General features: G+C 47.9%; 1 long non-coding RNA gene across 9 annotated transcripts in view; it reads left to right on the top strand.

Moving 5' to 3' along the window:
* The window catches only part of LOC132597889 (uncharacterized), a 39,436-nt gene that overhangs the window by 2,080 nt on the left and 13,439 nt on the right, over nt 1–23,917 (top strand). For 6 of the 9 annotated variants that reach the window (XR_009565302.1, XR_009565305.1, XR_009565301.1 and 3 more), the window contains 5 exons: nt 9,687–9,889; nt 12,237–12,387; nt 16,899–17,177; nt 18,109–18,173; nt 19,290–19,399. This is a non-coding gene — a long non-coding RNA (uncharacterized lncRNA). Of the gene's footprint in view, nt 1–9,686; nt 9,890–12,236; nt 12,388–12,964; nt 13,011–16,898; nt 17,178–18,108; nt 18,174–19,289; nt 19,400–23,917 lie in introns of all 9 variants that reach the window. The other 3 variants (XR_009565300.1, XR_009565304.1, XR_009565306.1) reach the window with 3 other exon arrangements.

The following is a 23,917-nucleotide window of genomic DNA, read 5'->3' as shown; positions in this document are numbered from 1 at the left end:
CGAGAAGCTTGCTCTCACTTACTCCTGTCACCTTGGTTGCCTTTGACCTGTCCAAGAAGTCCCTTCAGACTGGAGATAGAACCCTCCTTCTTAGCCCCCCATCCCTTTCAGACCAAGCCCTGAATCTTTTGCTCTAACAGAATCAGTAACAGAGGCTCAAAAGCTCCTGTTTGACTGCAGAAGCAGCTAACATCTTAGCCACTGACAGTGGCGGCAGCTTCAGCAGCATTTGATTAATCTTCTAGCCAGATAATCATTGAGTAAAGGAAAGTGGGTGCGGGGGCACGTAAGAGCTTTAGGTCGACGGTGTGGAGAGAACAGACACTTCTGGAGACAGAACAGGCCTGGGGACACAGCTTGCCTCTGTGCTGCTTGGTAACTGCAGGATTCAAACAAGTCGGCTTCCTAGAGCCTCAGTTTCACCACATGTAAAATGAGCGCATAGTACTGCCTCCCCCTTTCTGAAGTTGTTCCCAGTTGCTCCCTGCTTTTCACAGCTGCCACCCTGCTCAGATTCTACCATCCCTTTCGTAGCACTTTATTTTGTGCCTGTGTCAGCTCTCTCTGACCTGTGAGCCTTTTGAGGTCAATAGCTGTATCTTGTTCACCATTGTACCTTTGGGAGCTAGTGCAGGGCTTGATACATAACAGATACTTGATAAATAAAGGCTGAGTGATTCTAGTGAGTTTTAGATGGTGTACCTGGCACGTAGTAGGCACTCAGGAAATGTGCTTGCCTCTCATTTCTCCTCCCCGCCATTTACATCCAGATTGGTTTCCAGCCTCTTCTTCCATCTAACTCGTGTACCACTTCCCTTCCCCTCCCCAACCTAGCTCTGCTCCTGCGGTCCCTTCTGCAGACCAGGCAAGGCTACCTGGGAAGACCTGGCTCGGTGCAAACCACATTAGATGCTTTGGAGCCACCAGGCACACACACTTAGCAGCTGCTGAATGGGTGCTCTTAGGGGAGCAGCTTTGGGAGTCTGCAGTTGGCGACTTGGTAAAGGCTTAGAGGAAATTAGCTGAAATGCCACAGGCCTATTTTGAGCTCCTTCTTTGATGGAGTGGAAATAACATGGGATTTGGGCACAGCAGACCTGGCCTTGGAGCACAAGGCTGCCGTTTCCTCATTGTATGACCTTGGGCAGTCACTTAACCTCTCTGGAAATCTCTCTTCATCTGTCAGGAGGGCCACTGGCAACAGCCTTACAGTGCGGTTGTCAGTGTTATGTGTAAATAACCATGACAATAGCTAACAGGCCAGGCACTGATCTAGGCTGAGTCCCACAACAATCCTATGAGGGAGGAACCATTTTACAGATAAGGAACCTGAGTCACATAATGGTTTAAATATCTAGCCTAAGGTTGTGAGTGACAGTGAGTGAGTGGCAGAGCTCTAGCCTAGAAGCCCAGCAAACAGCCCTAGGTCTTAACCTCTGTGCCTTGACCCAAGATAGAAGCTTTCTGAATAAGGATCACACCAATGCTATTTGCTTCTCATCCACAGATTTGGCAAGGATTTAAGGGAGTAACTTCTAGGTTCCACATATTTTCACACAGATTGTTTTTTTAACATCTTTACTGGAGTATAATTGCTTTACAATGGTGTGTTAGTTTCTGCTGTATAACAAAGTGAATCAGTTATACATATACATATGTCCCCATATCTCTTCCCTTTTACGTCTCCCTCCCTCCCACCCTCCCTATCCCCCCCCCCAGGTGGTCACAAAGCACCGAGCTGATCTCCCTGTGCTCTGCGGCTGCTTCCCACTAGCTGTCTATTTTACGTTTGGTAGTGTATATATGTCCATGCCATTCTCTCACTTTGTCCCAGCTTACCCTTCCCCCTCCCCGTATCCTCAAGTCCATTCTCTAGTAGGTCTGTGTCTTTATTCCCGTCTTGCCCCTAGGTTCTTCATGACAATTTTTTTTTTTAGATTCCATATATATGTGTTAGCATATGATATTTGTTTTTCTCTTTCTGACTTACTTCACTTTGTATGACAGACTCTATGTCCATCCACTTCACTACAAATAATTCAATTTTGTTTCTTTTTATGGCTGAGTAATATTCCATTTTATATATATGTGCCACATCTTTTTATCCATGCATCTGTTGATGGAGACTTAGGTTGCTTCCATGTCCTGGCTATTGTAAATAGAGCTGCAATGAACATTTTGGTACATGACTCTTTTTGAATTATGGTTTTCTCAGGGTATGTGCCCCGTAGTGGGATTGCTGGGTCGTATGGTAGTTCTGTTTTTAGTTTTTTGAGGAACCTGCATACTGTTTTCCACAGTGGCTGTATCAATTTACATTCCCACCAACAGTACGAGAGGGTTCCCTTTTCTCCACACCCTCTCCAGCATTTACTGTTGGTAGATTTTTTGATGATGGCCATTTTGACCAGTGTGAGATGATATCTCATTGTAGTTTTGATTTGCATTTCTCTAATGATTAATGATGTTGAGCATCCTTTCATGTGTTTGTTGGCGATCTGTATATCTTCTTTGGAGAAATGTCTATTTAGGTCTTCTGCCCATTTTTGGATTGGCTTGTTTGTTTTTTTGATATTGAGCTGCATGAGCTGCTTGTAAATTTTGAAGATTAATCCTTTGTCAGTTGCTTCATTTGCAAATATTTTCTCCCATTCTGAGGGTTGTCTTTTGGTCTTGTTTACGGTTTCCTTTGCTGTGCAAAAGCTTTTAAGTTTCATTAGGTCCCAATTGTTTATTTTTGTTTTTATTTCCATTTCTCTAGGAGGTGGGTCAAAAAGGATCTTGCTGTGATTTATGTCATAGAGTGTTCTGCCTATGTTTTCCTCTAAGAGTTTTACAGTGTCTGGCCTTACATTTAGGTCTTTAATCCATTTGGAGTTTATTTTTGTGTGTCATCTTAGGGAGTGTTCTAATTTCATTCTTTTACATGTAGCTGTCCAGTTTTCCCAGCACCACTTACTGAAGAGGCTGTCTTTTCTCCACTGTATATTCTTGCCTCCTTTATCAAAATAAGGTGACCATATGTGCGTGGGCTTATCTCTGGGCTTTCTATCCTGTTCCATTGATCAATATTTCTGTTTTTGTGCCAGTACCATACTGTCTTGATTACTGTAGCTTTGTAGTATAGTCTGAAGTCTGGGAGCCTGATTCCTTCAGCTCCGTTTTTCTTTCTCAAGATTGCTTTGGCTATTCGGGGTCTTTTGTGTTTCCATACAAATTGTCACACAGGTTCTTACACTTACCATTCCAACAACACTGCAAATGCATATTACTATCTTATCCTATAGGTGAGGAAACAGAGGGTCAGAGAGGTCATAAATCAAGTCCCAAGGTCATATATCAAGTTAGGTGGAACAGCAGAGAATTGAACATTTTGCATTGCGTAATCAAGTTCTACTAGATCCAAGTTTCATAGTTTATTCATTTGTTCATCTAGTCGTTCAACAAATCAAGCACCTGCTATGTGTCAGGTACACATAGTAGATTTCCTGGGGATGTTGAGTAGGAAAAACACGGTCCCTTCCTCCAAGGATCTGAAGACAATTAGAAGGAGGAGACAGGTGAGGAAGAGCCATATTAAAGTAAGGAGAATGTTAGGTGAGGGATGCTGTGGGGCCATGGATCAGGGAGACTAAACTCAAGCTAGGGTGTGAGGGACATCCTCCTGGAGGACAGGACATTTAAACTGAGATTAACTCAGATTCAGCTAGGCTAAGATGGGGGTGGGAGGGTGGAGGGGAGCTGAGAAGAGGAAGGGCATTCCAGACTGAGGGAACAGACTGTGCAAAGGTGCAGAAGTGTGCACTGGAGGGAAAAGAGGATTGGCCAGTTTTAGGGAAAAAATGCTAAGCAATTTAAAGATAATGAGGGGGGCACTTCCCTGGTGGTCCAGTGGTAAAGAATCCATCTTCCAGGGCAGGGGACACGGGTTCGATCCGTAGTCAGGGAACTAAGATCCCACATGCCGCAGGGCAACTAAGCCCACGTGCCACAACTACTGAGCTCGCGCACCTCAATGAGAGAGCCAACGTGTCACAAACTACAGAGCCCATGCGCCACAACTAGAGAGAGAGAGAGAAAAAACAAAAACCAAAACCCAAAAAAACGCGTCACAACTAGAGAGAAGCCCGAGGACCACAATGAAGAGACTGCTCGCCACAACCAAATATCCCGCGTGCCACAACTAAGACCTGACGCAGCCAAAAAAATAAGGAAAATAAATAATAAATATAAAAAAATAAAAATAATGTTGGGGAGTGTTTTAGGCTAAGAGCCTGGAGGCCATGGAAGGGAGACTGAAGCATAAGAAGCCACGCGGAGGAGACTGGTGGGATAGGAAGTGTGAGAGGCAAACCTGGAGGCATGGAGACAGTAAGGTAGCTATGGCTGGGAGGCGAGCAAGAGACAATGGTGGGCTAGACCAGTATGTGGCAATGGGGATGGAAAGAAATTGAGGGATTTGGGGTATTGGGGAGAAAACTGATGAATATTGGTGTCCATGGCTGAGATACGTCGCTCTGAGGAAGAAGCAGGTTGCAGCATGAGTGGGCTGCGGGGAGCGGGGGAAACTGACAATTCTGCTTTGGCCACGTGCACAGTTTTGTTCCATGCTACTGCTTCTTCACTCCCTGCTCCCGTTCTATGTCTTCTCAGCACGTGAATGAATGAATCGGGAATGGCAATCATTCATTCAATTACATTCTATGCTCGCTAGAATGAAGGCTCACGAAGGCAGGGATTTTGGTCTGCTGTGTTCTCGTGTTTCCAACACTTAGTGCCTAGCACAGAGCGGGCACCCTGTACAAACAAACTACTTTGTGGATATAAAAATCCAAAGGCAGGCCTGCTCTGTGCCAGGCGATGTGCTAAGGTGCTCGGGAGGCAGATGAGATGAAAATACCCAAATCGGGGCGATCGTCAAGCAGACAGCTAATTCCAAGGCACTGCGACCCAGGCCCGGGAAGACCTGGGGTGTCCGACGTTCCCTTCTGTGCGCTCCTGCAGCTCCCCTTCTCCTCTCATGGTACTTCTCTCTGGGTTTGGAATTTCTGTTTAATGGCTGCCACACAGTGGGCCCATAGTACACAACTGAGGAATAAATGAACAAAATGAAGACATGTGCCGTGAAAGCCCAGGGTAGGAAGCATTTATTTCTGTCTTGGAGTGTCCCAGAAGGCTTTGGTGACAAGCTCACCCTCAAAGGCCAGGAGAAAAGCTCACAACTGGTCAAGGAAGAGAGGAGGGCGTTGCAAAAACAGGGGAACAGCACGTGCAAATGCAGAGACCTGAAGTAGGATGAGGAATCTCAAGGAGGCTGGAATGACTGATGGGGATGGACAGGGAGGCTGGGGCTGAATCCAGAGAAACTGCTGTGTGTGGGGTAACGAGCCATCCATTGGCATCACTGTCCTTGCCTGGCAGGAGCAATGAAGTGGGAAGAGAACAGGCCGTGGAGTCAGATGGACCTGGGTTTGAATCCCAGCTCTGCTGCTTACTCTCTGTGTGACCTTATCCCCTCTGAGCTTCCTCACCTGTAAATGGGGTGATAGGTGTCTCGATTGTTCCCACCTGAAGTTAAATCCTTTGCATTTGCTGCTCCCTCTGTTGGATGCTGTCCGCCCTGAAGGCTGGACCCCTAGCACATCATTCAAGTCTTAGCTGAAATATCACCCCCAGAGAGACATTCCTGGTCACACAATTTAAAATGTCACTCTATATGACATTGACCTGTTTTGTTTTCATCACCGTGCTTGTTGCAACTTGACATTCTCTTATTTATTATCTGAAGCCTGTCCCCAGCCGCCCACTTCCCCCCGGGATGTTGGAGCACATGTGTGATACTCAAATGATACTCGTTCATTGCAGTATCCCCGATGCCCAGAAAGTGCTTGGAATATTGTAGGTGCTCAGTGAATGGTTTTTTTTTTTTTTTTTCTGTACGAGGGCCTCTCACTGCTGCGGCCTCTCCCGTTGCGGAGCACAGGCTCCGGACGCGCAGGCTCAATGGCCATGGCTCACGGGCCCAGCCGCCCCGCGGTATGTGGGATCCTCCCGGACCAGGGCACGAACCCGTGTCCCCTGCATCGGCAGGCGGACTCTCAACCACTGCGCCACCAGGGAAGCCCAGTGAATGGTTTTTGAATGAACGAATTAGGTTAGGGTTGTGGGGATTAAACAAGATATAAGCATTTGGAAAGTAGTAGGAGCAGGTGTCTAAAAGCCCCTGGAGCTTGGCAGGTGGGGGCGTGGCTGGGAAAGGTGAAGGTGCCCCAGGATGTTATCGGAGGACCGGGGGCAGACAAGAGATAAGGCAGTACCAGAGTCGGACCTGGGAGGCCGGCACTGGCCTGGTTTCCCCACGCTGCCCCTCCTGGGCCTGCTCTGCTCTCTTGTCCGCACATCCAGCCCGCTGTGGATCACCAGAAGCTTCCAGCCCGCCTCGCTGTTCAGCCCCACGCCGGGGCATCTGCTGCAGAGATGCCCTGATGGGGGTGTCAGGCTCTGGGATGGGGAGGAAAGGAGATGCTAGGAGATAGCAGGCAGGTTTTACTCCTTGCAGAGCTGAGAGCAGCTGAGGAAGCCTCAGGGAGCCCCCGGTGTCGGCTGCTGGAGGGGCTGGGAGAGTGGAGCACGGCTGCATGGTTAGTTCCGAGCCTGGTGAGAACCGGAAGCTGAAAATGCATGCGTAGAGGTGCCCGTGACAAGGATCCCCACAGAGGGGTAGCTTCCCACTGGGACTTCTACCCCCAGTCTGAGCTCTGAATCCGTCTGATGCTTCTTCCCCCCCACCTCCCACCTCTGGGGTTAGTGTGGGATTTCACCAGGAACTGAGGGACAGCAAAGAAAATGATGATAGAAAATGGATAATAAAGTAATAGAGTAAAATACAGCGGTCACATAAAGATGCAGAGGAGAAGCAAGAAACAGAATGTTAAAGGGCAGGGGGAAAAGGTGATTTCCAGTGACTTAGGGGAGAAGGAATCCAACGGGGGATGGAGAAAGTGAGAGGGAGGTAGTGCACTTGGGTGAGTGAGTTTGGGAGGGGACAGAGGATGGGTCTTGAATGTCCTACTCGACCAGGCTCACCCACCTCTTAGCCTCTCCTCTTCCATGCTCTCCCGTCTTACCTCCATCTCCTGCAGTCAGACTCCTATTCTGGATCCCGTGGCCCCCACGCCTACCCCAGTGCCTTTGCATAACACTTCCTCTGCCTGGGGTGCTCATCTTCTGGCAGCTGGTTCAATCCTTTATTTCCGCAGCGGTCTGCTCAACTGACCACCTGATATAAAAGCCCACCTGCCCCTCTTCCATCATCCTCATTCCTTACCTGTATAATTTCTCTCCTTAACCCTTTGCAGCACCTCTCACCTCACATATGTATTTATTTTCTTATTTATAGTGTAAAGGTAGGGGCTTGGTTGTGTTGCATTATATTCCCTGCCTCTCACGTGGGGTCTGGCACATAGTAGGTGCTCACCAAATATGTGCGGACTGCACAGTAAAAATCCCTGGGTCAGTAGGGAGCAACTGGAAGCTCAAGCAGGCTAGAGGAGTAAGGAAATGGGGACCATCTGATTGGGACATCCTGGGAGAGCTGGCCTGGAACTCTGCACGGGGTTGTCGACAGGATCTTCAGAAGAAGATGCTGGAGGTTTCTGAGAAGAATAGGGGGCGTTTCAGAGGTTTCTGGGCGATGTGGAACCTGGGGAGGTGACCCACAGGAAAGAAAAGGGAGGGCACTCCTCTCCATGTGGATTTCAGGCAGATGGAGGCATTGCTGAGGCGGCAGGGTTGGGCCACAGGGGATCAGGTGCCAGTTCTGCTGCCTCCTAGCAGTGTGGCTTCGGGCAAGTGACCAAACATTCCCAGTTCTCAGCCGGCCTGTCTGGAAAATGGGGAAGCATGCTTGCCTCGAGATGCTGTTCTGATAATGAAATGAAATAAAAAGCGTTTGTGTGCCTCCACCATAGTAAGCCCTAAATAAATGTTAGCGACATGTTGAGCTCCTACTGAGTGTCAGGCGTTTTGAATAAACTGCACAATGAAAAAGATGTTGCTCAGAAGCAATCAGCAGAGTGGAGAGAGGCCTGCAAGTGGAGGGAGGGCAGGGAATGCCCTCCGGGTACTCAGCAAGGGCTTCCAGGAGGTGGTGAGAGCTGAGCTGGGTCTTCAAGGAGAAGCAGAAGACAAGGAGCAGAGAAGACCAGGAAGGGTTTTCTAGGCAGAGGGAACAGTAGATGCAAAGATAGGGGATGTGAACATTCACTCAGCAAAAGTTTGTTGAGCACCTATTAAGTGTCAAGGCACATCAGTGAACAAAACCAGTGCCACCAGGATCACACATGCACGGGAGGCTGACATCAAGTCATTGATTACACAATTGATTGTTTAATTGCAATCACAGTGCACTTCTGGGAGCTACAGGTGATTCTGTTTTGCCAACGTGCCTGGAGGAACTGGCAGAGATCAGGCTGGAAAGGGAGGTGGGGCAGGTCAGGGAGGACCTTGCACCAGGCACAGTAGCTACTGTGTGCCAAGCCCTGTGCGATGGATACAAAGATGAACAAAACCAAGTCTGCTATTGGCAGGAACCAAAGACTGAATGTGGAGTGATAGAGGGAGGGCCGTGGTGTGACAGGAGCACAGCATGGACAGGGAAGGCAGGGAAGACTTCCTGGAGGAAGTGACCTTTGCCTCTTCAATTGAATAGCAGTCCCAAAGCTCACCATCCTGGCTTTCAGGATTCAACCTTCCCTACCTTGCAGGCTTAAAGGGGCATTAGTCGTACCCGAGGGTGGCTCAATAGCAAAGTGTTCTGAGCCTGGCAGGGTTCCTTCTCTAGGCCTGGGATGCAAGTGAAGGAGCTGTTGGCATCATATGGAGGTATAGACCCAAAGACCAGAATGTGGGAAGAACCGACAGGCTGACCATGGGGCCAGGGGCTCTAGCAATCCTGGCTCCACACCTCCCTCCTAAGCTATGTGAGCTCGGGACAGGTTACTGACCTCTCCGTGCCTCCATTTACTCATCTGTAAAATGGGCGTCATGGTGGCTTCGTGGGGCTGTCGAAGTCACGAGGACTGAGTTGGGTGGAGGAGTCTCTCCTCTCTTAAGTTTTCATTACAAGTGATTTGTTAATACGTTCTGCTAAGTACACCACCAATTCCATAAATGTGGCTGGCCCGGCTCCTTACGGAAGCGGTCAAAACAGCTGAAGGGGCTCCGTGGTGGGTGGGGCGGGTAGCCAGGTTCTGAGCATCTGCAGGATGGGGCCCAGCACCGTGCCCTGCTTTGGCCAGGCCTGATGAGGGTGGACGATGACCCTGTCTACTGACCCCTGATGGGTTCTGCAGGATACCAAGTTCCTCTTCTCCTAAAATAGATTCCTCTTCAACAGCCCGTGGGTGCCTGAATAACCCCTCAGGGGCAGTTGGAGTCTCTTGCACTTTTGTGGACTGTCTATGATCCAAGCCTAGTAACTCACTGGGCACCAGCCGGTCAGCCCGCCCCGAGGGACTTCTTGGAATTCAGTGTCTCCCAGGTGGATGTGGGGCTTCCGAAGGCCTGAGTGGAGCCCTGCCCCCAGACCCAGCCAGGCTTGGTGCACTAACTGGGCTCCCTCAACCTCCTTCCTTGGGCCTCGCCCTCCTGTGACTCAAATGTTGTTTCGTGTCTTTCCTGATAAGCCCTGAGTTCTGAGAGGCTGGGTCCTTGTCTCTCGTGTTCCTCGTCGTGTCCTTCGCATCTTGGCACAGAACAGGCCCTCGATACACATTCATGGATAAATGGGCTGGAGTGAGCGGAACGAGAGGGAAGAGGAGAAAAAGTCACAATATTTGTTTTAATGACGGGACTCCTGCCGGCCACCCACTCCCCGTGACATTTGCAGGTAACTTTCACATCGTCTGAACTCAGGTAATCCTCCCAGCAAGCCCTCGAGGGAAGTTCTGTCACGGCTCTCATTTCACAGATGGAGAACCCAAGGCACAGAGAGGTTAAGCACTCTGCCCCAGGCTGCACAGCTCATAGGGGCCAAAGTCAGTTCCAGCCCTGAGGCTCTCATGCCCTAGAGTCCCATATTGGCCGATTGCCTATCATGTGCCAGGGCCCTCTCTCCTTTAATGCTGCAGAAACCTTGGGGAAACTGGGGCTCAGGGAGGTTAAACATGCCAAGCCAAACAGCCAGCAAACAGCAGGTTCACAGTTTGCACACAGCTCTGCCTGCCTGCACAGCCTCGGCCAGTAGGTAATCAGGACCCCAGAGTGGGGAGAGTCTCTGTGGGTCAGCTGCCTTCTCCCTTCTGCTTGAGACTCAGTGACAAATAGAGATCTACTGAGCTCTTGTCTTCTTTCTGTTCCCACAGGGGGCTTCGGGGCTCACACCTAGGCCCGCCCCCTCCACCAAGGGGATTATATTTAGCTGTGGAAGCCAAACTGAATGGTTAGTGGAAAGAATGTGGAGTCTGGAGTGAGAAGACTGGGTTAGAGTCCCAGAGACCCTGGGGAAGGTGCTTCGCCCCCGGAGCCTCAATTTCTTCATCTGGGAAATGGGAAAATTAATATTGATGCCCTCAGTAGAGTATGGGTTAATTTATATCGAGCACCCAGGACTGTGGGGTACATAGATACTCAGGAAAGGTGTGAGGTCGTAGCATCTCCCTGTTAGAACCTGTACCGGAATCTACACGCGGTTTGTGAGACCAGGCCCTGGGTCCTCCAATCTCACCCATTGTCTCACCCTCTCCCACTCCTCTGTCCTGCTCTCCCCATCTCCACATACACACTGTTCCAGCCACACTCCTTTTCTTTCTCTGGACAAGCCATGCTCTCTTGTGCTATCCATTCTCCCCTGTTTTCCTCTGTGAGGCACCCTTGCTTCATTCTGCTTTATCCTTCAAATAACAACACTCATGGGATTCCCTCTGAGTCAGCTGCAATAGCTCTAATTCATTCTTTTAATGGCAGCATAATATTTCATAGTGAATAATTACTGTTATTTCTTCATCCAGCCTTCTACTGACAGGCATTCACTTTATTTCTTGGTCCTACCCCTGCTTCCACTATAACAGTGCTGCAATAAACATCCTTGTACATACATCCTTTCCAATGGCATTTTTATTTCTATGGATTGGGTCCCCAGGAGTGAGATTGCTCAGTTGAAGGGTATATGTATTTTTAAATTTCAGTCAGTGTTGCCAGTTGGCTTTCCAAAAATGCTGCAACGAGTCACATTTTCTTCAACAATTCATGAGTCTACTATTTCCCCACATCTACTCCAGCAATAGGTGTTAGTATTATTTCTAGTTTTTGACAGTTTGATGGGGATAAAATTAAATCTCATAGTTACTTTAATTTCAAGTTCCTCTACAACTAGTGAGCTTGTGCACTTTCCTCGTATCCTTGGGCCATTTGGATTTGCACCATGTCCTGCCTAGTCTTATCCTTTGCTTGACTCCAATCCTCTTCATTCAATTGTTATTCATTTGTAAGAGCTCTTTGCATATGATAGATATTAACCTTTTCTTTGACATCTGTGTTGCAAATAATTTCATAATCAAAGTTTTTGTTTTTATGTTGACTTTGTGAATGATGTCTGTTGCCATGAAAGTAATTTTGTGGAGTAAAATGTCTTTCTTTTTAAATATGATTTTCTTGTTTTTTTAATGCTCGAGACTGCTCTTGTCATCTTTGCATTTTCTTTCAAGGTATTTTTTATTATTATTATTTGGCTGTTAACTCTTTAATCCACCTGGGGTTTATTTATGTATATAACGTAAAATCAGGTTTCAACTTTCTTATAAAAGCTAGCTGTTGTGTAAGTTTCATTAATTAAACCATTACTCCTTTTTCAACTGCACTGAAATGCCATCTCTGCCACATATTGGATTCTCACGGCTATGTTGATCTAGTTCTGATCTCGCTGTTCTGTTCCACTGATCTGTGTATTGCTTCCTTGCCAGCAGCATTTGGATTTGATTGTAGAGGCCTTAATATGTTCTGATCTCTAGTAAGCCAAGTTCTTCCCCAATATTCTTCTCTTCCATATGATCTGGTTATTGCTGTGCCTTCATTCTTCTACACAAACTTAGAAATTATTTTATTCAGTGGTGTCTTAGTCACCACTGGATCTCAGCAACTTACATGGAGTCAAACATTCAATTGGAGAAAGGAGGTATTTGTTGAATGTTGTTGCTGTTCTTTTCCTTTCCTAATGTGTCCTATCTCTCTTCCGCCAGGACTAGAAGAGGTATCGAATAGTAGTATTCAGACCAAGAGTAGTTAACGTGAAAATGTGTACGGAGTGGACAAGTATAACTAAATAGAGAAAGCTTCAGAGATATTGAGACACCGGAAGGTTGTCATATTTGAGACCCTTGAAGCAAAGAGGTAAGTCATTCCTGTATTCAACACCGATTTCTTGAACACCTATTGTATACTAGACCTTATTTTAGGTTTGGGGATATAGTGGTGGCCAAAGCCAAGACAAACTTGATTTTTAAGGTGTGACAATGGTATTATGTTCATTATTTTTCAGTGTGATCATGATATTGTGGTTATGCTTAAAGAGTCCCGGTCTTTTAGAGATAATACTGAAACATTTACAGTTAAAATTATATAAAGTCTAGAGTTTGTTTCTAAGTAAGCTAGGGGTGGGAGAAAAGGATGGAAATATAGATGAAACAAGATTGGCTGTGAATTAATAATTATAGAAGCTCAGTGATGGTTTAATAAGGATTTATTATACTATTCTCTCTACTTTTATTTATATTTGAAATATTCCATAATAAAAAGTTTTAAAAATGCATTCAGAACTTATTGTTTTAGGCATTGTCCTAATTGCCTTACGTCTATTAATTCATCACATCCTCAAAATAGCCCTGTCTTAGATCAGCTTGAGCTGCTATAGCAAAATACCATGAACTGGGTGGCTTAAACAACAGACATTTATTTCTCACAAATTCAGGAGGCTGCGAAGTTCAAGATCAAGATGCCAGCAGATTTGGTTCCTGGTGAGAACCCTGTCTTGGAGACGGCCACCTTTTCACTGTGGTCTCACAATGCAGAGAGAGAGAGAGACAGGGTGTAAAGTGGGCTCTGATCTGGGGCAATAAAGATACACACACACACACACACACACACACATACACACACACACACACACACATCATTATTTCATACATCAGGAAGGGCTATAGAAGATATAAAATAGGATTGTAGGGGAGAGAAAGACCGTTAGTGGGTGAAGGTGGGACTGAGGATACAGGGGGTGGGGACCTCCTTCAGTGAGGGTGAAGATGGGGAGGCTGCGTGGAGATCTGGGCCAGGTGTTCAAGCGGAGGGACTGGCAAATGCAAAGACTCTGAGATCAAAATAGGTTGGTGGGGCTGGAGCCCACCCAATGAGGACAAGTGCCGTATAAGCAAAGTGGCGGACCAGGTCTTACTGCAGACGGTAGTAAAACAACGTTTACAGGTTCACACAAAAGAACTAAGATATCTCAGTAAGATCAAAATGATTTATTGGATTTATTAGCTCAGTGATCATTTAAATACATTTTCCCACATTTTGCCGTGCTAAGTTCATCTATAACAGGGGAATAATTTAATTCCAAAGGCAAATTAACCGCTCTTTGCCTTGTCCCAAAGTCACCCATTTTTGATATTTTTTTGCATAACTTGATTCAATTTATTCTGCTCTTGCCACATTTTCTCCAGCTCCTACACACTTTTTTGGATGGTTATAACATTATTATCTTATTATTAGTCGCTAACTGGGGAAAATTCACTTTTCCAATTGATCTATGCTGCTTATAAAATGCCAAATCAACTGGGAGCAGAGGAAGCAAGTGGTTAGTGACTTCTGACAGCCAGTGTAGACAGAAAACTCTGTGTTTTCTGGGGACCAGAGTGGACCAGGCATCGATGACCTCTGATAAGTTGAATTTACCCATGGTCCAAAGGTCCAAGTGTCAGAGGAGCGTCCACAATGCAGATTCTCAAAGACGCAGGTGGTTCATCAAACTGCTTGCATCAGACTCATGTGGTGTGTGTTTAATATTTTGCATGGTCCCTCCTAGTTTGTATTTGTAGGTATCTGACAATGTCAGGTTCAATGGATTCTGTAGATAAAATGCACCCAAGCACAGTGTTTCCCTTGAACAAAGGCTGGCGATACAAGCACATTGGTAGTGTAGCCTTCACCTACCACAAGAAAGGCGGAGAGGGAAATGGACAAGCGCTGTCTGCTGGGAGCTCTGAGGGAATTTTTCCTGGTGTTGGAAGAAAGCACGTTGGAGGAACTTCAGGAGGGATGAGGGAGGCGGAAGGGAATGGAAAGGTGGATTTTATGAACTATGCCTGCAGGTGATGTGTCCCTTTATAGTGTTTGAGAAACATAATCAAGGCGTTTAAGTCCTCTTGAGCTTTTGGTTGTTGGATTGATTCTTTGACTCTAACACCTCTTTGTGGCCTGGACCACATGGGTCACGGCTTTAACAAGGCTGCAGGGCTCAAAGGAGAGTATGCTAGGGGAAGCTGCTCTGAAAAGATGGTAGATTGGCCAAAGATTTGGTGAAAGGTCGTGACAAACTATAAATTTGTCTTTTGGTTTTGGGTGTTAGGCAAAAAAGCCAGAAGGAATAAACAGCTCTAGATGGAGAGTCAAGAGACCTACATATTTGTCTTTGCTTCACTAGATGGTTCCTTCCTTCATTTAATAGATAATTGAGCGAGTGGTGCTGTCTGCCAGGTCTGAGCTAGGTGCTAGACATATAAAGATAAATTGTTCATCTTTGTGGGTAATTTTAAGCTGCGGTGTTTTTGTTTTTTGTTTTTTGTTTTGGCTGTGCCATTGCAGCATGTGGAGATCTTAGTTCCCCAACCAGGGATCAAACTGGTGTCCCCTGCCGTGGAAGCACAGAGTCTTAACCCCTAGACTGCCAGGGCGGATAGGAGCTTAACAGACAGAGATGAAAGGAAGCGGGTGTTAGGCAGAGACATAGAGGCTGAAAATGGCAAGGAGCCTTCCAAAACCAGAAAACAGATTGATGACCTCAAATCTAAGATATGTCTGGTTGGGAAAAAAATGTGATCAATTTCCCTATTGTTGCCATTAAGGATGTCTCCATTTTAAATGATTATAAATAACACTGAGGTGAACATCTTAGTGCATAAATGGTTTCTGGGTTTTGTCTTAGGGTAGATTCCTAGAAGTGAAAATCACAGTGAATTTCAGTGGGAGAGAAACCTGGTAGGCTCTGCCCTGCGACTCTGGCCAAATCACTGGGCCTTCTGGGTTTCTGTTTCCCCATCTCTCAGAACATAGAGCCCAGGAGCAAAAATGGCTTTCTAGCTCTCTCATTCAGACTTCTAATGGCATCCCCATGCATGCCATGGTGAAAACGGTCTGGAGGGGAGGAGGGAGGGGGTGGCAGAAAACCTCTCATCGGGCCCTGGACCTTAGCAGCAGGTGGCCACTGACTTCATCTGTGCTCATTCGTCCATCCACAAACATTAAAAAAAAAATTTTTTTTTTGGCCATGCTGCGAGGCATGTGGGAACTCCTGACCAGGGATCGAACCTACGTCCCCTGCAGTGGAAGCACGGAGTCCTAACCACTGGACCACCAGGGAAGCCCTGCAACAAACATTTACATAAGCACTTACCACGTGCCGGGCATGCGCTCTGGGGCCATGTACTCACTCTGCTCGGTCTGTTCCCATATTTCGCTTCCTCATAGTGAATTCTGTGGAACCGGATGTTAACCAGGGTGTCAAAATGAACATGACAGCAGGAGGGTTTTGTGGCAGATCAAGTTCAAGAACCTGCATTAAAGGGCACTGGACAGGCTCCAAGGGCTGCAGGACTCTTTCCCCTGAAGCTCTCCAAGAGAAGGATGTGGAATGTGGGTGTCAGTGTCATGTGACCACAGGACTCTTTTTGTTGAAACATCTGGGGCTTCCGTAACGTCTCCCGAATACACATTTTCCTCTCCATCCTGCTGCCACCATCTGTCGGGCATCTCCCTGCCTTGCTGGCTGCCATAGCCCCGTTCCTGGTCTGAAGCCCACCTCCAGGGGAAGCAGAGTCAGGATTCCAAAACTCATGTCCTTCGCTTGAGCCATACACTTTCCCCCCGTGCAGGAAACGTAGAGAAGCCACATTCTCTGGGCTGTTCCCCCCACACCAGCCAGAGCTTAAGTGGGCTTCCTTGGAGTAAGCAGGCCGATCTGGGTCTGGGATCAGCATGCCCTAAGTGGTGTGACCTTGGCAAAGTTGCATCACTCACCAGGTCTCAGTTTGCCCATCTGTCAAATGGAGGGGACTGTGCCTTTTCCTTCAGAGTGGTGTTGTTGCAGGGATAGAATGAGAGAAAGCATAGATAGCACTTAGCAGGGCAAATGGTAATCATAATCATCATTATCACCTCATTTAATAACAACTCTTACAACTGGGGATACAAGGGACCCCAAAGACACTCCTTGGTGTCTTTGATCTCAAACTTGGAATAGTTATGTCATCCCTCTCTCTCGCCCTCACAGGCCAGGTCCACACTTGGGGGCATTTTCTTGACATCATGAAAGGTACAATGCGGTAGCTCCCTGGGGTTTGCAGAGCACTAATGGCTGGCACAGGTGTAGCATTTCACAGCGTACAAAGTCCTTTATTCTACACGGTACATATCTCTCCCTCACACCCCTCTAGTTCTTTACATGTATACATCATGAAGTGTCTGCTGGGGTTTAGGGATGCTGACCCTCGACACAGATGAGTTCACGGAGGCTCAGCCAGTCACACGTGGGCCCTGCCTCTGGGGTGGCCCCTGGGGGAGTGGTCTGATTCTGACTCCACTCCAGTCCCCTGGGCTCTGCCTCCTTGCTCTCCCTCTGTGTCCTGCAGAAGATGGTGTCTTCCTGAATGAGGTTCGGGAATGCTGCTACCATTCAATGAGGTAATGGTGAAATCGGAAACTCAAGGCTGGTAGCAAAGGAAAAAAAATAAAAAAGATGAGCTTTGATTCATGGTCAGGAGGATCCGTGAATGGGGAAGGCTCATCCTGCAGTAATCAGAGGAAATGCGAGCGGCACATCCTTCCAGCAGAGTCCCTTCCAGAGAGATGAAGGTCATGCTAATGGAGACCTCAGCCAGCCTGTTAGCATCCGGAGCTGGACCAGGGAGGTGAGGAGTGCTCCTGGACTCAGGGCAGACAGATCTGAGCTCAGATCCCAGTGATGCTGTTAGAGCAATACTGCTGACTTTCTTCATGAAGTGGGAGTATTTGTTATCACAGGGGTCTCCAGAGCAGGGTGTCTAAACAGCTGGTAGGAGCCAGGCACAAAATAGGGGATCGCAAAATAAAAACATCTGCAAGTTTCTTTCTTCCTTCCTTTCTTTCTTTCTTTCCTTCCTTCCTTCCTTCTTCTTTCTTTCTTTCTTTCTTTCTTTCTTTCTTTCTTTCTTTCTTTCTTTCTTTCTTTCTTTCTTTCTTTCTTTCTTTCTTTCTTTCTTTCTTTCTTTCTTTCTTTCTTTCTCTCTCTTTCTCTCTTTCTCCCTTTCTCCCTTTCTCCCTTTCTCCCATTCTCTCTTTCTTTTCTTTCTTTCCCTCTCTCTCTCTTTCTTTCTTTCATTGCACCGGGTCTTAGTTGCGGCTCCAGGGCTTCGTAGTTGTGGCTCACAGGCTCCATAGTTGCAGCTTGTGAACTCTTAGTTGCAGCATGCATGTGGGTTCTACTTCCCTGACCAGGGATCGAACCTGTGCTCCCTGCATTGAAACTTGGTTATAAAATTTCTTTAGACCTTCAGACGGGTGAACTTTTCTGTAAACATACTTTGTGATATGAAAGCAACTAGGCTGCAGTGAGAAAGCCTCCCAATCAGCGATTTTTTGGTTTACACATCAGTTTCCCAAATTAAGGGAGGCTTCTTCTGTGTACTGGGAGGATGGCAAGAAAGTTTCCCAGCCTGAATGGGGCGATGATAGTACTTAATAAAGCCGCTTTGTGTGAGGAGATTCAGTTTGTCAGGTCAACTGAAAAAGTTGTATTTTTTTTCAAATAACTGCTCCCACTCTGCTCTACTGAGCTTCATCTTTCTTGCTGGTTTCCATCAGGACACCTCAGGCCGCTTCCATAACTTTCCAATCTCTTTTTTATTAAAAAGAACAATTTCCTTTTGGTGAGTAAGACTCAATCCTGTTCGTTTTAAATTGTCAATCTCATATGAAACTCGGTGCTCCCCCCGGGGTTGCATGTGTGTGCACGTGTGTGTGTGCATGACTGTGCATGTGTGTGTTCACATGCGTGTGCGCATGTGCACGTGTGCATCGTCTGGAGTCAGGTCCAGGAGAAAGTTGCCTTGTCCTGTGATTGCATCTGGTGAGTGGGCTGTGCCCACCAGGGTGGCTCAGACCTACTGCTCCCTCTGCAGACAGCCCTGTGTCAGAGATGGTGAGTTTGCTATACATCCCCAACCATAGTTTTGCCTGTATTTCTGTCCTATACACAGTAGCTGTGCGGCTGGTACCCAAGGGCAGGCTCTCTAGAGAGCAGGTGCTGGTCGGATGTATCTCAGACTCAGACTCTCCCTCTTTTTCTCGGTTCTCCCTGGCAAGTAGGAGTCCGTCTCAGAGCTCTGACTCCCAGGGCCCTTGATCTTGGGAATGGGCTAACACATTGACTTAAATCCTTGCCACCTACCCTGATGTCCATTCCAGCCACTGGATGCCCACGAGTCTTTGCCACACCAAGCAGTGTGCACCCTTTGCTCTGCCCTGCCATCTCCTCTGTCCCTTTCTCCATACACTTGGGGGTCGTCAAACCTGGAGGCATGGGATGCGTTGCAGTTTCAATGGCTCAGAACAGTCAGAGGAGGAGACTTACTTACCTGGGGAGGGGGGCAGATGAGGCCGTTTCAGGCACTCCTGGTCTTGTCGAGAGGCAGCGGTACCTGCACTCTTCACTCCATCCCCAGACTTCTCCCCTGCAGTTCTCGCTGGGAAACGCTGTCTTATCAGCTTGGTGTCTCCTGCCCCTGGGGCTGCGGGAAGTCTGAGGACTCCAAGAATCAGAACTTCTTTGAGATGGCCCTTTAGAATTTAGTCACAATGTCCATTTGGAGCCCATTGGAGGGAGGCCATGTGGGTTGGGGAGCCCTAGACTCGTGGCATCTGTTACATGCAGTCCTGTTTACTGAGCACCCAGACCGCACCAGGTACTGTCAGGTACTTGATAAACATTATCTCTTGATGCTTCTCACGTCCCTCACAGTGGGTTTATTATTCCCATTTTACAGGTGAGGAGACCAAGGTCAGACATGAAATGGCTTGCCCAAACTGGCATGGGCAGCGTGTGGCAGAAGCAATATTTGCATCCAGGTCCGCCTGTCTTCAACGCCCAGAAGTGGTAGGTGTGGGTTATTTGGGGCCACACAGAATCGATTCCCCATTCTCTGGTCACAGCACCCTGGTTTCTTTGGGGGCACTTAGCTCTTCCCCATTGGGTACAGTCTTGGGGGCACTGTCAATTCAGCTGCCCCTGACCCCCCCTTAGATACACGACCCAAACTCAACTCTATGGGACCCTCTGTCCAGGCCTTGAGTCTAGAACAGAGAGATGCAGAGACAAACATCCCCCAACCCCCCCCCCCCAAAAAAAGCAACAGACAAATGATAAAGAGGAGCTGGCGCCCGTTCACCCCGGTCTGACGGGCTGTTAAGTAGCCCAGGCCTCCCGGGTCATGGAACCTTTGCAGTTCCTGCCCTTTTCCAGACCCTAGTTCACCTAACAGTTCAGCGAACTAGCCAACGTCTTTCCACTAAATCCCCTCCACTCGCATTTTTAAAAAACTTTTTATTTTATTTTTATTTTTTTAACATCTTTATTGGAGTATAATTGCTTTACAATGGTGTGTTAGTTTCTGCTTTAGAACAAAGTGAATCAGTTATACATCTACATATGTCCCCATATCTCTTCCCTCTTGCGTCTCCCTCCCTCCCACCCTCCCTATCCCACCCCTCTAGGTGGTCACAAAGCACCGAGCTGATCTCCCTGTGCTATGTAGCTGCTTCCCACTAGCTATCTACCTTACGTTTGGTAGTGTATATATGTCCATGCCTCTCTCTCGCTTTATCACAGCTTACCCTTCCCCCTCCCCATATCCTCAAGTCCATGCTCTAGTAGGTCTATATCTTTATTCCTGTCTTACCCCAAGGTTCTTCATGACATTTTTTTTTCTTAGATTCCATATATATGTGTTAGCATACAGTATTTGTCTTTCTCTTTCTGACTTACTGAAAACTTTTTATTTTATATTGGAGTGTAGTTGATGAACAATGTTGTGTTAGTTTCAGACGTACAGCAAAGTGATTCAGTTATACATATACATGTATCTATTCTTTTTCAGATTCTTTTCCCATTTAGGTTGTTACAGAATACTGAGCAGAGTTCCTTGTGCTGTACAGTAGGTCCTTGTTGGTTACCCATTTTAAATACAGCAGGACTCCTCATTTTATCTGCTGCACTCAGCCACAGTTGGCTTCCATAATCCTGTCTGGTACCCTAAGCGTGGTGGTGTTGGGGGGTTTTGCTCTTTGCCTGATGGGACCCCTCTATTTTCTGTGTCTCAGTGCGTTCTGACTTACAAAGCACTCAGGACACGGGGCCTGGTGCAGGCTGGCACTCAGCGAATGACCATTGCCATTATTATTACTGTTCTCCTCTTGGGCTCTGGTTCACATCCTGGATCCAAGCAGGGTGTGTGGCCACACCTGGCCCTCCCAGGCCTCGGGGCTGTTGGGGAGCCTCCCGAGACCTGAACTGACAGATCTTGGTTCAGTTCCTACCAGGCAGATGCTCGTGTCACATCAGATGGCCACTCACCGCAGCTGGCACTAATGGACCATGTTATGGCGTGCCAGTGGGCTCAGGTGCTTGGCGGGTGGGCGTGTTGGTGGGAAGCCATCCCTGCTGCTGTGTTCCAGGGGCCTTAGGGTGGGGGCCGACCGTCTTGTCTCCCAGTTCTGCGGGCTCTCACAAATAGGCAGGCGGGGCCTCAGTCGAGAAGGGCCAGACTCACCATTCTCCTCGTCACCAACGTCATCATCAGCGTGGTTATTAAGAGCGACACTCGTGATTCTTCTGTGCACCTACTACGTGCCTTTAGGAGTGTAAGGACAGCCCTAGTCATAAAAGTAACAGCAACATATGTTGTCCCAGAACTCCTAAGAGGAGACGTACACCCATACTTTGGATGAGTAAGTTGAGGCTGAGGGATGTTTCTGGGGAGACGTGGAAGGTGCTTTGTTTCCACCCAGGGTCGCTCCTTCAACAGTGACTGTACCTGGCTTCTTCTGATTTCCTTCAAGGCAAACACAGAAGTATTTGATCCTTCCAGAGATGACAGTTTGATCTACAGGAGAAATATACACACTCCTCCTATTAATACAGTTTTGATTCTGCTCCTTGTAAAAAGTTATCCTGACTCTGAGATACTAATGGGGACCTCACCTCCTCCCTGGACTACGTCTGGATCCTTTGGGGACAAACGGCGTTACCCTCACCAATGCCCTCTATCCATGGGTGATGCTACCTCCAGTTGGAGCCCCCTCCTGTACTCTGGACTCTTCCCTCCCACAGGCTTCTCCTCGCCACTGGGATATCTGGCAGACACCTCAAACTCCACACATCCTAACCCCGGGTCTCCTCCATCCCCAGCCCTGCCTCTCCTGCAGCTCCCTCCACCTGATTCCTGGTGTCTCCAGCCTTCTTGTGTTCCATCCATAAGCCCTGGAGTCGTCGCTGGCTCCAATCTCTCTTAGACCCCGTATCGAGTCCATTAGGAAATCCTATATTCAGAATCGATCACTTCTCTCTGCTTTCACCCTGGTTGAACCACCATCCTCTCCTGCTTGGATCATCCTTTTACCTTCCTAACTGATCTTTCCATCCTGGCTCTACCTTCATCTGTCCCCAACACAGTAGCTGGAATGATCCTTTGAAGACTTAAGTCAGACTGTGTCATCTCTCTGCCTGAGCCTGGGTGGTGACTCCCCATTTCACTCTGGATAAAATCAAAGGTTTGAAGTGGCCTCCAGGGCCACTGACCTGGCCTCCTATCTCATAGTCCCCCCGCTGTCCTCTCTGCTCAGCCAGACGGGTCCCTTTGCTGTCCCCCAGCATACTAGGCACATTCCTGCCTTAAGGCCTTTGCACTGGCTGGTTTTACTGGCCCCAGATACACACATAGCTCACCCCTCACCTCTTTTGCATCTCTGCTGGACAACCCCTTCCTCCCTGGCCACACTAAGATCGCATCACCCACATCTCAACCCTCAAATCTCAATCCCACTCACCCTGTCCTACTTTTTCTTGGTTTCATTGCAAGTCTCACCTTCTGACATCTTACACAATTTACTTAAGGTGAGTTAAGATTGCCATTTATTGTCTGACTCCTGAGACCAGCATGTCAGCTCCTCAGGGGTGAAGTTCTTTGCCTGTTTTACTCACCCACAAGCTTCTGGAACACAGCTTGGCTCAGAGTAGACCCTCTATGATGAATCCCTATAGTTTTCCTCTGATCCTCAACTTTCTCCCTAAAACCGGGGACTGGAGAGCATAAGTTCATTCCACTGGACAAGATATTGTTAAAATCTCCAGGAAACAAAGTGATTCTGCAGGGAAGGTTGATGACCTGGCCCCTGCCCCCGCTTCCAGGCTCATCTCATCTTCTCTGGTTTTCACTTTTAGGCTCCTCCAAGGTCAAAGTCCTTGTAGGCTCCTGCTCCACCATACCTCAGGGCCTTTGCACATGCAGTGCCTCTTTCTGCCCCGTGAACTCCTGGGTGTCATTCAAAGTCCTGGTTAGGTGTTACCTCTTCCCTGAGGTCCTTTATTACTCTCCCACCCCCCTAAGTCCGGAGAGACTCCTTCCTCCCTCCAAATGACTTCTGTACCTCGAGTGCATTTCTCAGTGCGGGAGTCGCGGTGTCTCCTGAGGTCGTGTCCGTTGCACCATCAGACCGTGTGCTCCTTGAGGGTGGAGGCTGGGCTCTGGTCCTGTGTCTCTGGCCCAGGGCCTGGCATGTGGCGGTGGCGTGGTCAGTGTTTGTTTACTGCGAACGATGGAGCAAATCTGGCACAAGCCAGGAGAGGACAAAACAGTTCTGAAGACCCTTTCAAGGTCACCAGCTGGCAGGGGACGAACAATGTCTTATTATTTGATCATTTATTTATACTCTACTTTCAAGTAGGATTTGAGGCAGCCTGAGATGAAAGGCACAGATATGGCAAAAACAAAGCCTGCACCTCAAATGACACATCCCTTTCCTACAACTGCCTCTTCCTCGCTGGTGTGTAAACGTGCCCCAGTCTTAACGAGAGCACCCCCAAGCCCCCGCCACTCTATCTCCCTGTGCGGCTACCACTTTCAAGCCAGGCTTTCAACGCTTGTTTCCGTCCAGACTCACTTCCTCATCCTTCCTCTAAGCTGCCCTCAGCCAGGACAGCAGCTACCCCTATGTCACCAACTCCGCTGGACGGCTTTCAGACCTCCATCACTGGCGCTCTGGGTAGCACTGGGCCTTTCGATGTCTCTTCTATTCTAGAACCCCTTGCTTCTCTCGGCTTACGTGCTACCACCCTCTCGAGGTTTCCTTCTACCTCTCGCTTTCTCCATCCCAGCCTCCCTTGCAGACGGCTCATCCTCTGCACATCCCGTAAACATCTGCGCTCCCCAGTACCCTCTCCCTGACCCCCTCTCTGCTCACCTCCCCACTTTCCCTGAGCAGCTGTCTATTCCTTTGACGGCAGTTGCTAGTGGGATTCGCTGGGGGTAATTCTAGAAAGAGATAAACTCCCAAACCTCAGTGGCTTAGCGCAGAGAGCGTGTTTTACTTGCTTTACTTGCATAGAGTCCATTCAGCA

This window comes from Globicephala melas, chromosome 10, assembly GCF_963455315.2.
Source record: "Globicephala melas chromosome 10, mGloMel1.2, whole genome shotgun sequence".
NCBI classification, from domain to species: Eukaryota; Metazoa; Chordata; class Mammalia; order Artiodactyla; family Delphinidae; genus Globicephala; species Globicephala melas.
This window is presented reverse-complemented; position numbering and strand designations above follow the sequence as displayed.